General features: G+C 35.2%; 1 protein-coding gene across 3 annotated transcripts in view; it reads left to right on the top strand.

Moving 5' to 3' along the window:
* ANGPT1 (angiopoietin 1) overlaps positions 1-12625 on the top strand; it is a 239371-nt gene that overhangs the window by 105888 nt on the left and 120858 nt on the right. Inside the window, exon 6 of one of the 3 annotated variants that reach the window (XM_042923456.1) lies at positions 7760-7863. The exons of the other annotated variants lie outside the window; for them this stretch is intronic. The gene's annotated coding sequence lies outside the window, so the exon portion shown is untranslated. The remainder of the gene's footprint in view (positions 1-7759; positions 7864-12625) is intronic. 3 annotated transcript variants of the gene reach the window in all.

The following is a 12625-nucleotide window of genomic DNA, read 5'->3' as shown; positions in this document are numbered from 1 at the left end:
GTATAGCCCTCACCATGTTCAGAACAAACCCATGAGGTAGGAAGAAGACATGTTTTCACCATTTTACCATAAGAAAACTGAAGACCCAAAGTCACAGTGCTAGGTAGTGGCAAAGTCATGATTAGAACCTGACTTTTCTAGGCATAATAATTCTCCATTTTTATGTCACAACATTTTTATTCTAGGAAGTCCTATTAATACTGGGTCACCATGACTTAAACTATATGGAATTTAAATATTAAGTATATTTGACTTATCTGAATCAAAAGAGACTATCTTGATTGTGTGAATTAATGTATTCTCACTATATGGACATTCATTGAGACATGTATGTGCAAATTCAACAACAGAATATTGCAGCCTCCTCTGAGCCAAAGTCTATAATAACCTTTGAAAATGCTCTACCTGCTGTGTTTCACAATTTCACATCTTAGAAATTAAAGGAGTCCTTTTTTTTTTCTTTTTACCTGGAGTATATATATTATGTTCACTGTAATTTATCTCATTGTTTCTGTTTCTCTGTAAAATGGTAATAATACTAGTAGCTACCTCATAAAACTATGATTATAAACAATAAATTTAAGTACATCGCTTAAAACAGTGTGTAGACATTGTTAGAACTCAATGAATATTCTCTTCCTCTTTTTTCCACGCTCTTTTTTCTCCTCTTCTTCCTCCTTGTTCTTATGTAACCTACATCTTAAGAGTAACACATTATAATTTTTACCTATTTTTCTCTCTTCCTCTTTTCCATAAAAATACTAATTCTGTGCATCACTTAAAAGATTTAAAGTGGACGTGTTTATCACTCTTCATATAATCTCTTTATTAAACCATATAGGAACTTTCTATTTCTTCGTAATACACCGCAGGAGTACTTTCTAGTACTAATATGATCCACATGATGTGGAAAGAGTTCTTGGCAGTAGGAAATGCCTCACCCTCTCAACTGGTCAACTTAGGTGTACCACCAACTCCTGCCAAGACACAGAACATTATTGCCTCAGTCTCTTTATAGATTCAAGGATGTGCGTCGAAAATTCTGCAATAAAGGAGGCCCACTCTAGAGATTATGCCTTATAAAGTCCCATCAGGATGGTGTACAGGATGGGACAATCAGGCAGTTTTGTTTATTCAGATTATAGTGGACTAGAATGCTTTGTAAAAGAAGGCTCAGAATAAATTTCTGTTTACAACATTGAATTTGACCCATTTGACAAAGGGTCTTTTGGTTATTGATCGAGACATTTTGTATAAAATATTCTTTCAAGAGCCTTTGCAAAGTTGTTGAGGTCACCATACGTTCTTCACAATTATGACTGTGATAAATTAATAATCATCCAAGAGAGCCTCCTCAGGTGACTGGCAGTTGTTGCTGCTAGTTATTGGCTGGGGACTCGCCGAGGTCTAATGACCAGAAAAACTACATGCAGACTGTTCATGTGGCTGCTTTCCTAGTATTTCAAGAATGAACATTCCTAGATACTCAGGTAGAAACTGCAAGACTTCTTAAAACCTGGCTTGGAAATCCCAGAATGTCACTTCTACCACATTGTACTGGTAAAGCCAGGTCAAAAGGCCACCCCAGATTAAAGGAGAAAGGGAACAGATGCCCATCTCTTGATGTCAGAAGCAGCATGCACTTAAAGGGAGAGAGGGGATTAATGGAAACCATCAATGAATGTCTGTCACACAGTTCCACCATACCGCCCCCCCCCACCGCCTTTTTTTTTTAACTCTTAAATCCTATCTCTTTGGAACAGTAGATCTAGATCAGAGGTTTTGAAACCTTTTGAGATCGGAGCTCTTTTACCATCTTAAAAATTATCAAGGCCCATTTGTCTGCTTAGTACTATCTATTGATATTAATTACATTAAAAATTAAGATGGAAACATTTTAAAAATATTACTTTATTTTAAAATAACTGCAATAAAGCTACTATTTGCTAACATAAATAAATATATTTCAACAGAAACAACTATACATTTTAAAACAAAGATTTTCAGAGAAAAGAGTGGCATTATTTTACGTTTTTGAAAATCTTTTTAATTGAAGACAGCTGACTTCCCATATCTCCTTCTGCAATATGTTGTTTTTGTTGAAGTATATGAAGAAAATACAGGTTTACAGAAGTATGTTGGAAAAAAGAGTATTTTTATAACCTCTTCTAATAATTATGAGTATTCTTCTTTGATACTACTCCCAAACTTGTGCAAGTTTCTTTAATGTTCATTCAAATGTGGAATCTGAATCCATGTCAACAAATATTTATACTGTTAGTGAAAATATTTCAGTCTCTCTTGGACTTTGAATAGATCATTCATCAATGTGATTTTTTAACATTTGGGAGATACTGATCATTAAATTTAAAAGATGGCCAAATGAAATGATATATTTTATTATACAATATTTTAAAAATCACCTTTATTAATATCAACACTTAATGCATTCATTATAAGTCTTTATATAATGGAAAGATGTCTGGCTTGCAGTAGTGAATACAGTGTTTTCAATATTTTGATTGTCTCTTGAATTTTATTTTTCACAACAAATATTGTCAGTTGTTTTCCTTTAATTGACACATTTCATTCATTTTGAGAAAATGGCTGCCAGATATCCGACTCTGAATAACTATAGCTTGTCTGTCAGTCAGTCGCTCAAATGAACTTGGTGCTCCATGAGCAGAGAGGCAGATCCAGTCTGAACATCATACAACTTATGAGGTCTTTTCTTGGAGACAACTATTACACTTAAGTGTGTGGTGTAAGTGCTTTATACACATTTTTGTGTATTCACACCGAATATTAAAAATGTGTATTCAAGAGTTAAGACTTAATAAAAATTAATAATCTTTACTATTTCACTGAGTGGATTGTTAAGGGAAACTCTTTTTTTCTTTTTTTAAAAAAATTTTTGAATTTACATCCAAGTTAGTTAACATATAGTGCAATAATGATTTCAGGAGTAGATTCCAGTGATTCATCCCCTTTGTATAATACCCAGTGCTCATCCCAACAAGTGTCTTCCTTAATGCCCCTTGCCCATTTAGGCCATCTCCCCACCCACAACCTCTCCAGCAACCCTCAGTTTGTTCTCTGTATTTAAGAGTCTCTTATGTTTTGTCCCCCTCCTTGTTTTTATATTATTTTTGCTTCCCTTCCCTTATGTTCATCTGTTTCGTATCTTAAATTCCACTTATGAGTTAAGTCATATGATATTTGTCTTTCTCTAACTGACTAATTTCACTTAGCATAATACCCTCTAGTTCCATAATACCCTCTAGTGGGAGGGGTGTACAAATGGTAGTTGCAAATAGCAAGATTTCATTCTTTTAAAAAAAAAATTTTTTTAATGTTCATTTAATTTTGAGAGAGAGAGAAACAGAGCAGGAGTTGGGGAGGGGCAGAGAGAGAGAGGGAGATATAGAATCCAAAGCAGGCTCCAGGGTCTGAGCTGTCAGCACAGAGCCCGATGCGGGGCTCAAACCCATGAACTGTGAGATCGTGACCTGAGCCAAAGTCAGCCACTCAACTGACTGAGCCACCCAGGTGCCCCAAGATTTAATTCTTTTTGATTGCTGAGTAATACTCCATTTGTACTGTATCACATATTTATCCATTCATCTGTCAATGAACATGTGGGCTCTTTTCATACTTTTGGCTACTGTCGATAGCACTCTATAAACATTGGCGTGCATGTACCCCTTGGAAACAGCACACCTATAAAGGGAAACTTTTTTTAAGGTAAATTTGTGGTGGTGAAGAATGCTGTGATGACTGATATTGATGGGTAGCATTGCTTTGATTTGCTGTAGGGCACCAGCAGTTTCATCCATATTGCTTTTGCACCAAGGAAAATCTCAACATCATGAGAAAGGCCAATAACATCTTAATATTATTATAAAAATAATTTTGATCTTGTAGACTCCTTGAAAATGTCCCAAGGAATCCTCAGAAGCACTGATCTAGATCAAGTGTGAAGGGACCATATGTCTGTTGTCACTAAAAAGAGTTCCTTCATACTGATGTGAGAACTGGCAAGGCAAAAAGTCCTGGTGGTGTGCTGTGATTAGACAGAGAAGTCCAGAGTTTAGTTCTCTGAGCAGCAATCAGTTTCTGTATGGTATGGATTTGAACCCAGAAATTTCCAAATGACATGGACAGAAGATGTGGAAGAGGTGTATAATGGGAAGAAGTGGGGATCGTTTTTAGTAAGCCCTGGTGCCCGCCTCAGTATATTAGCTTCTATTATCATCTCTATTTTTAAAAATATAACCACTCATTGTTTTTCTTTTATCATTGTTAAGACATAAATATAAAGATGCACAAGGGGAGTCATTCATTATATCTTAGTGTGGTAGAAAGGTCCTGACCTAGAAATAATGTAGAATATCTATTCTAAATGTAGCCACTCTTGCTTGGCTTGACATAAATTACTCCATCTTGAAACCCATTTCCTACTTAAAAAAATAGAGATTTGGAGTAGAGGATTTCTTCGTTACCTCCTAACTTCAAGGATATCTACATATAATGCGCTGACCCTGGCTGGTACAGGTTCACAAGAGTTGATTCTTTTCTCAACTATGTGTGTAGTGACATCAGTTGGTCGCTTGAAATCTGCCATGGTGGGAGCATATCTATAACAGCCTTGTGCTGGAGAGCACATGCATAACTTGGAACTTGCTAGAGTGTCCAACTGATGACAAATCATAGCAGAACTTGTGACAGGTGTGGGATTCACAGATGCCTTAGCTTGATTTGGATGTCTTTTCCTAATTGTCATACGTGGTTTATCTAAACTGTTCTGTGTTCTTGTAACTTACTTTGTTGAAAGAAAATAATAAAAATGCAATAGGGAGGGGAAAGTTTTATAAGCATATATCAAAATCCCTTTTTATTTAGTAATTTATTAATTTATTTAGATTTATGACCTATTGATATATTTCTTCCATTTTATACAACTAAAAAATTAAGTTCCTTTGTCTGTCTGAAATAATAACTGACCTGTTTGGGCCAATTCAGAATACAGAGACAGAAGTAAATAATGAAGTCAACACTTGAGAGTAATAATCCCTGACATAAATCAAGTCTGTCCCTCAGACTTCAGGACTCCTAAATGTCTATCTTATATATCTTAAAAAATTTTTTTTGACCACCCAGTTGTAGAGCAGAAAAAGAGAAGGAAGAAAAATGATGGAACAACCAAGAAACTTTTACTAATTTTAAAAAATTGATACCCCATAGGACATATGCTGTCTTTTGGAAAAATACCTTCCCATGTCCCATTCCTGTCATGCTCACAGTCTCTGTACCCAGTTGTCATAACGTCCTAGTCTGACATGGAAAAATGCTACTGTTTGCTTTTGGAAATGTGATTCTGTCTTGCTGGCAGGGATTCCTTTGAAAGATCCTTGACCCATTCTCAGGATGCTCTCAGTTTGCCAGAAGCAAGCAACAAAGGGGATGGGGTTTCACAAAGAGAGAATTCAGGGGACTTCGTGAGTGTAATTCCTCTTCAGGGCTGCCCTCGCATTTCTGCCAAGACCCAGCAAGGAGCCTTCATGAGGGTACCTAATCTTCTCTTTCAAAGATATCCTATTACTCAGGCTCCAAGCTATGAAGTAAAGCTTCAGTAAGCATGAAGTGGTTCTTGGGAACCTCTGGAGAAGCAAACATTGACAGGTAATGTCACAGCTGCCTATCACTATCCAACTGGGTTGATCTCTGGGCAAGTTCCCGGCACACACAGTGTTGCTTTTAAGTCCTGCTGATTTGGATTCAAGTTTTCCTTTTAGGATTTTGCCTGAAATTTCTGTTTGACTTGGAACCCCCCAACCAGCAAATTAAGTGAAATGAGCATGATAAAAAAAGTTCATTGAAATTTACCACAGCCATTTGAAGAAACTTCCAATAAAACCAGAAAAGAGAGCCAATGGCCATCTGCCCAGTGACATAAAACAAAAAGCTGCCCACTAGGAGATGAAATTAAAACACTAAGGAAACCAGGAACAGGAAGAATCCAACTTTTCTACAGTCTCCACTTATCTAAACTTCAGGCCTTCCCAAAAATTAGTGAAATCCATCTGGAAGAGTACTTAATACACTTCCCAGCTTGCTTTTCTTTTGCCAATGATAAAGTATTAACCAACACACACATAAACAAAACCCCCTTAAATATGAATGAGTGAATGGTGGGGTGCATTAAGGCACTCTGCCTTACACAGTGATCACCATGGTGAATAAAACTCATTTTTTGCACTCTGGCTCAGCCCCAGGTTAGTAGAGGAGATATGTAGATAAGATGGGTGTAATATGGGATGGAAAGATTTTTCTCTCAGAATAATAATATATCTATTTTTGAGATACATTTTCTGCTTGATAAAATGAGTAAGGATTGGCATGCCACCAGAAGAGTTGGTTTAAAAAAATAATCTCCTTTATAACAGGAGCTGCAGTTCATAGAGTGTAAACTCACACTGACTATATCTGTATCAGCTATTAAAAAAAGAAAGAAAAAAAAAACCCACACAATTACCAAATAAGTTTTGGAAATCTAATGTACAGCAAACAAAAGAAAACAAAAAAAAAACCCAAAAGATATCACATTAAGAAATGAAATAAAAAACAAAAAGGTAAATTGAGTGAAAATATAATCAAAACAGTTAAAATGGCGTCTAGTTTCTAGTGTGTGTGTATGTGTATGTATTTCTTTCTTTCTCTCTGACATGCATAAGTGTATATGCTTGCATGTATATAGTAAAGTACTCTGCACATAATAAGCACTCAATAAACATTTGATGACAAATAACTGGCTGATGAATATATCACATAGCCTTTAAATGCTGCTTTTGCAAACAAAATCAAAGACTAAATGATTTATTATTACATACAGACTTTAAGTCCCTGACACATGTGTCTAATAGACTTTAGATATTTGGCATTCCCTCTCTATATTCCACTTAATTATTGTATTAACATTTCGTAGTAATTTTTTCTTAGATATTTGTGTTTTCCTTCTCTTTCAAACCACATTTTCAAAACTAAGATATTCCAGGGTTCTGATATATGACAATAAAGCACATTTGCTAAATTTTTTGCAAACAATATTCATAGTTATAAAATGTGTGTGTACTTTCTTAGATTTTTGTGTGGAAGGAATTCTTTCATCATTTTTTTTTACCAGTATCCCTTTGGGATAACTCAAGACCCCAAAATCTAGTTAGTGGTTTCTTAGAGAGGCACACTTTTCAATACACAATGTTTTTTTTCTTAAAATAACAATAACAACCTAATTTGCATGCTTTTAGTAGCTTAAACGGTTGAGTAAAATTTACTTTTCCTTAATAAATATCAGTTTTTACCTTATCACACCTCAGTGCACCTGTTCCTGCAATAATGTAACATTTTAGATTAAAAATACATATGCAAATTAATAATTTGGGAAGTGCAAAATATGGAAATATCTGCAATACCCAGTAGAAGTTGATTGATCCAGTGGTAGAAGCATGAGTAACATAAAACCCCTGTTGTGTGTGGGAGAGGTGGAGTAGTACAGGTCCAGTATCAGTAAACTTTAATTTAAACCAAGATTTCATCACATTGACATTGAATAAACTTTTTAACCCTCTCTGGGACTGTTTCCTAATCTATAAAATTGGCAAATTTATAACTCAGACTTTTCATATATATAATGTTCACTCTCTGCAGATCACTATTCTAAGCACTTTCCAAATTGTAACTTATTTAATTTTCATGACAGGTTTATGCAGTAAACACTTCTAGTTCCACTTTAAAAATGAGGAAAGAAGATATTTCAACAAAGTGATTTTCACTTAGAAGGCCCCCAGTCAGTGGCATACCAAGGTGAGGCCAATTGAGGCACTCTGCTGCAGGTGCCTTTTAGTAGATAATTTAAAATTAATAAGAAAACCAACTAAAAGTTGGCTTGCATCTTATCATCATCAGACAATAGCAATTTTAAACAATGTCAGTGATAACATACTCCTGTTCTCAGGGTGGATCACTCCCATCCCTCATCCCTAAATACCCACTGGCCTCCATATTTGTAACCTTGCTTGTATAATTAAAATAAGAAAAATAAAATTACAAGGGTCTGTAAAACTAGAAAATTTAAGAAAAATATGAATAACCTCTAGAATTACAGATATCCTTGAATGAGTTAATTTATACATATATGTATACAGTTTATATATACACATACATGTGTATATGTACATAGTATAATACATACCTCCATATGTATATACATGTGCGTGCACACACCTTTTCTCTTAGGATAATTAACATCAGTGGCATCTGCATTTTGCCTTTATACTATACGTATGATATACACTGGAGATTTGAGTTTGGTAAAATTTTCAATTGCAGTTTCTTTACCACATACTTTCTTTTCAAAACAAGTACATAGTCCTTTTTAGAGGAAGTTGCAGGTTAAAACATATAGTTCCTAAAATAACAATAATGATAGTAACAACAGCAAAAACAAAAGTAGGTAGCACTTCTTTCCATTATTTTTAATTTTTTTTTAACATTTATTCATTTTTGAAAGGCAGAGAGAGACAGAGTGCGAAAGGGGGAGGGGCAGAGAGAGAGGGAGACACAGAAACAGAAGCGGGCTCCAGGCTCTGAGCTGTCAGCACAGAGCCCGACGCAGGGCTCGAACTCACAGACCGTGAGGTCATGACCTGAGCCGAAGTCGGCCGCTTAACCGACTGAGCCACCCAGGCGCCCCCCATTATTTTTTAAACTAAAAAAATTCAAGGGTGTTTAAGCCCTATAAAAGTTAATTTAATTGAGTCGTGAATCTATCTCAATTCAGCTTCAAACTTCATATGGAAAAGTCGTATTTTATAGTGCAAATTATCGAGATTGACTAGTTATAGTTAGAGAAGTCCAGTGGATAATTTCTCAATTACCCATTTGGCCAGACTTCTAGGTCAGTTGGGACGTCTTAAGCAGCAGTGTATACCAATGTAACAGAGTCAATTTTGGCAACAGATGTGATTTTTAAAAACAACAACATCAAAGCTCATTTTGGATGGATATACCCTCTAAGGATTATGTCAATTTAACAACTTAAAAATATTAACAAAAATATTAGTTTGAGTTTACAAATATTAATCCTTGGGTCTTATTTTCTATGAAATCCACTTATCTGCTTTTATATTCTTGACAAGACTGTAATTGAAAGCTTTGGACTTTGAGTCAGGATTTTTCAGTTCAAATCTTACCTCCCCAAGGAATTATGTAACACTGGCTTTCACACATGTGAGCTTCAGTTTCCTAGTGTGGAAACAGGTTGAATAACACATTACAGGGCATGCTCTGAAGAGTAAATGGATTAAATTGATGAAGCCTAGCTTTGTCCCTGCTTTTATGATCTGTGCTCAAAAATAGTAGTTTCTTCCCTCACATCTTTCTACTTTTCCCATTTCTCCAAAGCCCAAGATACTTTAAGATAGCTCCCTGAGTAGTAGTCATTAAATTTCACCTCCAATGGTTTGCTATCTTTAGGAAGTCCCTAGATGGATTACATTTCAGTACCTGCAGGTGAGGTCTGGGCTGGCTAGCACACATAGCAGATTCATCCAGATGGGATTATGACTGGGAGTTTGTAAATTTCCTGCTATGCTCATGCCAATGTCATGAGGCATCTGGTGAGGAAATTCAGCCTGTTCATTTTTGAACAAGGCACCAAAAAATTTCCAGTATGTTTATTATATACTTGTTTTGGAATAAACGACAAACAAAAGCTATATTTCGACATTAGAAAGATGTTGATGTATACTTAGAATTTTTTATGTGTGCCAAAAGAAATAGAACATTCCCTGCAAAAGTGTGTATTGATGTGAAATGAAACAAATGGTGCTTTATTTATTTATGTAAGGCTAGAACATTGGGAATATTGCATCATTTAAGCTTCATCCTTACAGTTCATTACCTACTAAAAATGAGCCCTGCTTATAAGAATTTGTGTGGTCAGTGATGAGCTGTGTTTTGAAATGGAGTGTTGTAGATTAAGCATTAGAAAGAGAAAAGGAAGGTAGGAAGGGAGAGAGGAAGGGAGAGAGGAAGGGAGAGAAGGAGAAAAGAAGGAAGGAAAGGGAAAGGAGGAAGGGAGGGAGGAAGGGAGGTAGATATTGTACTTGATCTTTTGGAACATTAGAGAATATGTGCTTCAAAGTTGCAAATTGCCTAAACTCCAAGCTCAAAAATCTTAGAAATACTTTTTTTCCTTGATGCACTGACCCACAAATCACATATTGATAGCTTAGAAATAAACTTAGCTTTTTAACAGATTTTTTTTAAAGTTTGTCATTTAGTGAGGACCCAAGGTCAGATGTGAAGGCCTGTATCCTCAGATTTTCCCTTTTTCAGGGGGATGAAATTCAGATTCCCCTTAGCCTAATTCAGGGGGATGAAATTCAGATTCCCCTTAGCCTAATACTAGATATCCTCCATAGTTTGCCTGTCCTTCCCTTTGTTTCTTTCTGTTCTTCCTTTTTGTTTTTTGTATTTACATTGTCTGTATTTTAGAGCTAGTATTATATAGTAAAAGAATTAATAGCATGACATGTAGGCAACCCTAAATGTATAGTACTTTAACTTAAAACAGTTGGCATTTTGTACAATTTTATTTTATTATTTTTTAATTTTTTAACGTGTATTTATTATATTATTGAGAGAAAGAGAGACACAGCATGAGTGGGGGAGGGGCAGAGAGAGGGAGACACAGAATCCAAAGCAGGCTCCAGGCTCCGAGCTGTCAGCACAGAGCCTGACGTGGGGCTCAAACCCACAAACCAGGAGATCATGACCTGAGCCGAAGTCAGATGCTTAACCGACTGAGCCACCCAGGTGCCCCTTTATAGTCATTATTTAATTTAATATAATTTTTTCATCATGGTAAATATACTCTTTAATCCCTATCTATCTATCTATCTATCTATCTATATACATGTGTATATATATATATATATATATATATATATATACATACATACAAAAAAACACTAACACTAAGATATATTAATATTTTCTTTATCCGTTCATCTGTTGATGGACACTTGGGCTGCTTCCATAGTTTGTCTACTGTAAATAATGCTGCAATAAACATAGTGGTGCATGTTTGTCTTTGAATTAGTGTTTTTGTATGTTTTGGGTAAGTACTCAGGAGTGTGATTCCTGGATCAGAAGGTAGTTCTACTCTAATACCTCCATAATATATTTTCCACAGTGGCTGTACTAATTTGCATTCTCACCTACAGTGCGTGAGGGTTCCTTTTTCTTTACATCCTTGCCAACACTTGTTGCTTTTGTGTTTGTTATTTTAGCCATTCTTACAGGTCTAAGGTGATATCTCATGATGGTGTTGATTTGCATTTTCCTGATATTGAGTGATGTTGAGCATCTTTACAAGTATCTGTTGGCTATTTATATGTCTTCTTTGGAAAAATGTCTATTAACTTCCTCTGCCCATCTTTTAATTGGATTACTTGTTTTTTGGATATTGAGTTGTATCAGTTTGTTATATATTTTGGATACTAACTCTTTATCAGACAGGTCATTTGCACATATCTTCTCCCATTGGATAGGTTGCCTTTTAGTCGTGGTGATTGTTTCCTTCACTGTGCGGAAACTTTTTATTTTGGTATAGTCCCAATAGTTTATTTTTGCTTTTATTTCCCTTGCCTCAGGAGACATACCTAGAAAAATGTTGCTATAGCCACTGTTAGAGAGATTACTGCATGTTCTCTCTTCCAAAATTTTTATGGTTTCAGGTCTCACATTTAAATCTTTAACCCATTTTCAGTTTTTAGAATGGGCATTAACTCTTCTATAAATGGTAGAATTTGCCTGTGGAGCTCTCTGGTCCTGGACTTCTGTGGTTTTTTTGGTGATTTTGATTACTGATTCATTTTCATTGCTGGCAATTGGTCTATTCAAATTTTCTGTTTCTTCCTGCTTTAGTTTTTGTAGGTTTTGTGTTTCTAGGCATTTATCCATTTTTTCTAAGTTTTCCAAATTTTTGGTATGTAAGTTTTCATAATATTATGTTACAATTGTTTGCATTTCTATGGTGGCAGTTATTATTTATTCTCTTTGATTATAATTTGTATTTTGGGGTTTTTGGGGCTCTCTCTCTCTCTCTCTCTCTCAATAAGTCTAACCAGAGGTTTATCAATTTTGTTGATGTTTTCAAAGAACCAGCTCCTGATTTTGTTTATCTGTTCTTGTTTTGTTTTGTTTTGTTTTGTTTTGTTTCCTTATCATTTATTTCTTCTCTAATCATTATTTATTTCCCTTTGCTAGGTTTGGTTTTATTTTTCTTTATGTGGCTCATTTAGGTATAAGGTTAAGTGGTTTACTTCAGATTTTTTTTCTTCCTGATGTAAGCTTGTATTGCTATAAACTTGCCTCTTAGAACAACTTTTGCTGCATCCCCAAAATTTTGGATTGTTGTGTTTTTAATTTTCACTTGTTTTCATGCAAATTTTCATTTATTATTTGATTTGTTGGTTAACCCATTCATTGTTCAATAGCTTGTTATTTAACCTCTATGTATTTGTGATCTTTCCAGATTTTTTCTTGTAGTTGGCTTCTA

The sequence above is a fragment of the Panthera leo genome, chromosome F2, assembly GCF_018350215.1.
Source record: "Panthera leo isolate Ple1 chromosome F2, P.leo_Ple1_pat1.1, whole genome shotgun sequence".
In the NCBI taxonomy this organism is placed as follows: domain Eukaryota; kingdom Metazoa; phylum Chordata; class Mammalia; order Carnivora; family Felidae; genus Panthera; species Panthera leo.
The sequence above is the reverse complement of the archived record's forward strand: the minus strand, read 5'-3'. Positions and strand labels throughout refer to the sequence as shown.